The following is a 5,020-nucleotide window of genomic DNA, read 5'->3' on the forward strand; positions in this document are numbered from 1 at the left end:
GGGACGCGAAGCCCTAGCGCATTCGCATAGTCCCTCCTCTCACCTTCTCTAACGTCTTTCTCTCTTCTCTTTTCACCTCCCACCAGCGACGCTTTCCTCTACTCCGTCCGGCGAACGCTGCCACCGTCGCCACATACATCCCTCTCCTCATTTCCCCCCTCTCTCCATTCTCACTGCCTCACCCCTGTCTTCTTCCCTCACCCCATATCCCTGCTTTGTTCCAACGCCACCCCAGCGCTGCCACAAGCACCGCTGTGACCTCCATTGTCACTGGCGCACGTTCCATTGTACCACCAGACCGCCGTCCTGCTCTGACCCGTCTACTCTTCTTCCTCTGCTCTCCATTCCTTTCCTCTGTTCGCACTCCCCTACTTCCCAGGTTTCCCTTTTTCTTCTTTCATTTTAATTTTGTTTAGTTAATCTAGTTTATCTTATTCTATTTAGCTTTCTTAGTTAGATTAGTTTAGTTAGTTTAGTTTGTTAGGTGGTTAGAGAATCTGGGCTGAGTAGTGGATTTAGGCTTGTTTGAATTTATGCTGCTGTTTGGAATTGTTCTATTTCATTGATTTGCTCTGTGCTCATTTGGATTGTTAATACTGAATGTTGCTTTCCTCATGACTGCTGGTTGGTTTAGTTTGAATTGTTTTCGATGTTTGCTGCTAAAGATTGGCTATTTGTTCAATTCATATGAACTCATACATAGTTTTTGTGCTTTGGACTTAAATGAATTCATATGGAAATTGATTTGACTGTTTGAATTTGGAAAATAGCCAATGTACTGCTAAAATGCTGCTGGATTTTCCCTAACCATATTTCATGAAATAACATTATTTTGATGGGTGTAACAGACTTCTATTTGATGATTTCTGTGTCAAATAGGATTTTGTTGCCTAAATGGTTTTGGAATTCGTCAAGAACCTGTTTACAAGTTTTGGTCATACTCGTTATATTCTTTGCTTGCTTACAATGTTGATTTATATATATACATTGCATAGTTGAGTAAACTTTCAGATTGACCATAAACTTGGTTTTCATTTGAAATTGAGCCCAATTTGCTTGCTTCCACAAGATTGATGATTTCTTCTACCTATGTAGCTACTGTGATTCAATCCCTCTATGCCCAAATTATCTTTAGTCACATGGTGCATAAAATTTTCAACTCTTATCTCAATCCTTGTGACCTTCATGCCTCATTGAAATTTGGTGTTTGAATTTCATTTATGTACATTGTTCATTGAAGTTTTGATTTCACCAACACCAATTCATATGATTCTAGTGATCTTTACATTGATTGATGACTTGTTTTCATATTGGTTGCCTTCTAGCAATATTATATTTCATCATCAATGACTTGATGCATTTCATGATTGTGAGTGTGCTTACACCCCCAATTTTATACTTTCCTTTTGAATTAAGCCGGTAACCACCATATCACTGATTTTCAACTAATTTCTAACTCTAATTTGTTTACCTAACTAACTCCTTTTGGTTTTCAACTTAACTCTTTTGATCATTCTTTTGGATATGGTGTTTCTTAGGCTTAATGAACAAGTAATGTGCAAATGTGGTTTGAATTCTTGGTTTGAATTCTGAATTCTGTTGCTTGCATCCCAAGAATTCTCTTTGCTTTACTCACTTCATGAAAATGCTTTGCTTTAAGGGCTTTATATCCGCTTGGCTAGCTACTTATATTGTATCATCTCTGTTTTCAGGATGTCAGACAAGGAAAAAGCTATAGCCACTACTTCAAGAAAGAGGAAGCACTCTAAAACCTCTACCCGTTCACCTTATGCAAACTATGCTAAGAATCCCCTGAATGAAGAGGACAAAGAAAATCAGCTGCTGCCATCCACTCACCCAATCAAATTCCCAAACCTCTATTGTGAGCTTCGTTTCCCCGATTTCTGGAAGAAGAATCTAAACATTGAGAAGAAACTGCTCCTTTCCAATGATGTGAGACGTGCCATAAACACCCGTATTCTGGATTTGGGATTGGACTTTGTTGATAGAGATTTGGGGAGGATAAACACGTCATGGGTGAGAGAATTTTATTGTAACTTCTTTCGTACCACTCTTGATTCAGTTCAGCTGCGAGGTAGAGACATTATGATCACTGAGGCTGCCATTGGGGATACACTGCTCTGCCGACTTTGTCCTGATGACACATGCGCCTATAAGCAGGCAGAGGTGGCCATCCATTGCATGACATTTAACTATGAGGCGCTTAAGCACGTGATTGCCACACCTGACGCCCCTTGGGTGATGGATTCTGGGAACAAGAAGCCCAAGGGGATACGTTTCACTTATCTGTCGAGGGAAGCTAGGACTTGGCAGTATATATTTGCACACTATGTCTTCCCCACCACTTACTTCTCAGAGATTCCGATGGATATGCTAGTTCTGATTGGGTGTGTGATGGAGGGGAAGGAGGTAAACTTCCCCCGGCTGATCAAGCAGAGTATGTGGCACACGCATATCCGTGGCCTCCTATCGTTCCCTACACTGGTCACCAGCATGATCGAGATGGCTGATGTTCCGTGGGAGGATGATGACGACAAATAGGTTACCATTCCATGGGGTGGGTGGGTGCACGAGAAGCCCCCACCCAAATGCCATTCTCGAGCCAGAGCAGTGAAGGAGGCAGCTCAGCCCTCGTTATCAGCAGCAGCAGCAGGACCCCCCTCAACTTCAGCAGCAGCAGCATCCTTACCACCACCACCAGCACCTGAGCCGACATACCTGTTGGTGCAGTGCCTATTCTGCTTCATGGAGCACTGCGAGCATCGTATCATGCGACGTCTCGACCGCATAGACCAGGTGTTTGCCTCACAAGGCATCGAGCTACCTCCACTCCCAGACTCTTTCGCCTCCGACGAGCAGGATCAGGAGGAGGAACATGATGAGGAGCCGACTCATCAAGATGCACCTCCAGAGACACAGGTCACCACAGAGGTTCAGCACCCTCCTGAGGTTTAGCAGGACACTCCACAGCCATAGCCTGAGCCTGAGCTTTAGCCAGAGCCACAGCTAGTCCCAGTCCCACAGTCTGAGCCTGAGCTACATCCCGACGCGATTGTTGACCCCCATCCCGAGCTTCAACAGTAGCATCGAGGACGATGCATGATTCTAAAGTGTGGGGAGGTCACTGTTCGTGACCGGTGTTTGCATTTATGTGGTGAACTTTCAGACATATATTTCTATTTTCTGCTACTTTATTTTATTTTGCACTTTATGTTTTAGAGTATTTTGGGATTACTGTACATATTTGCTATTGTGGATACCCTTATTTTGGTAGTTGCACACTTTTATTATATATATATCTATATGTTTTGCATCTTGGCTTTGATTGTGATTAGAAAAATGTTTTGGATTGATAAAATCTAGTTGACCCTTTTTATATAAGAATTGTGTTTTGATTGAAAAGGGGTAAACTAGGGAAAATTTTTAAAATTTTCTAAATCACTACATTGAATTAAAATAAGCTTAGTCAATATGATGAAAATTTTCAAGAAATCTATTTCTCGGGCACCACCCCAATTGGTTGAAAATTTTCAGAACTTGCTTGAATTATACACTTTGTGGGTCATGTTTTGAGCAAAGAACACAAGCATGTAAGATTTGAGCCTAATTGTGTGGTTACATCATACATAACCACTTATTTTCATTCTTGTGTGCATTATTCTCTTCCTATGATTGTAATCTTTGATTTGTTTAATTCTTTATGTTCATTATTTTGTGTATATATGCATTTATATGATTGAGGCCATTGTTCAATTAGCTCACTTACCCAAATAGCCTACTTTTTATCTTCCATTGTTAACCAATCTTGAGCCTATGCTTAACCCATTTGTTCATAATTGTAGCACATTACAAGCTTAAATGAAAACAATAAATGTCCGTTGTTTGGATCTTTGATTAGCTTAGGCTAGTGAGAGTGTTTATCATTTGATTTTGGAAAGTTGGGTACATTGGGTAGAGATAAAAGTGTATGTGTGTTTTTGTTAAAAAAAAATTTTAGGAATTGGGTACATACTCATGTATTAATCATGTGTAAACCATATGCATTGATGTTCTTGTATATATTTTATCAAAAAAAAAATTGCAACAAAAAGGAAACAAAATGTCCCAAAGTTTAAAGTTTCATAAAGTCAATGCATACGTGTGAGAATCTAAAAGGAAATGCATGAGTGTGTGAAGAAGTAAAGAATGGATAGCTAGGTTTGTTTAAAATTGTTTAGGTTTTCATAGGTTAGGTGGGAAGTTTAAGTTAATCAAAGATTCGAATTTCAAGCTCACTTGACCATATGCATCCTACCTTGACCCTAGCCCCATTACAACCTATAGGAAAGTCCTCATGATACTTTTATGCATGCATAAGGTAATTATTGATTGTTAGATGAAAAACAAATCTTGGAAAGCATGATTAGGGGAGAATTGAGTGAATCAACCCCATACACTTGAGTGCCTAGAGCAGATACACATCCGGCGAGGGTTTGATCGCCCAATTACATGTTTCCACCCATGATCATCTTTTCTTGCAAGTTTGTGAACTTTTTCAATGATTCAATCCAATTGTGGTTTGCTTTGATTGCTAATACCTTAGCCCTTGTGCTTGCATGTGTATTATTGGAGATTGATTTATTTTGACTAAGCCATTGCATCATGAAAATAGGTTGCATATAGATAGATTGCATTTAATTAGTTTGCATTGAATAAATGTTAATACCCTTTGCTTCTTTCTTGATTTTAGCATGAGGACATGCTTAGTTTAAGTGTGGAGAGATTTGATAAACTCCAATTTTGTGGTTTATCTTGTGCTTAATTTGGGAGATTTTACCACCTTTTCCCACATTTATTCAATGAAATAGCATGGTTTTGTAATTCTCCCTTGAATTATGCTTAAGTGTAAAAATATGCTTTTTAGGCTCTTAAATTGGTGATTTTGATTCACTTTAATTCCATTCGATGCCTTGATGTGTTTGTTGAGTGATTTCAGGTTCATAAGGCAAGTATTGGATGG

At 39.5% G+C, this 5,020-nt stretch overlaps 1 pseudogene; it reads left to right on the top strand.

Moving 5' to 3' along the window:
* The first annotated feature begins 2,573 nt into the window (after positions 1–2,573).
* On the top strand, positions 2,574–3,124 carry LOC148561657 (uncharacterized; annotated as a pseudogene).
* The last annotated feature ends 1,896 nt before the right edge of the window (positions 3,125–5,020 follow it).

Source organism: Arachis ipaensis, chromosome B6 (assembly GCF_059453495.1).
Source record: "Arachis ipaensis isolate K30076 ecotype BB chromosome B6, ASM5945349v1, whole genome shotgun sequence".
NCBI lineage: Eukaryota > Viridiplantae > Streptophyta > Magnoliopsida > Fabales > Fabaceae > Arachis > Arachis ipaensis.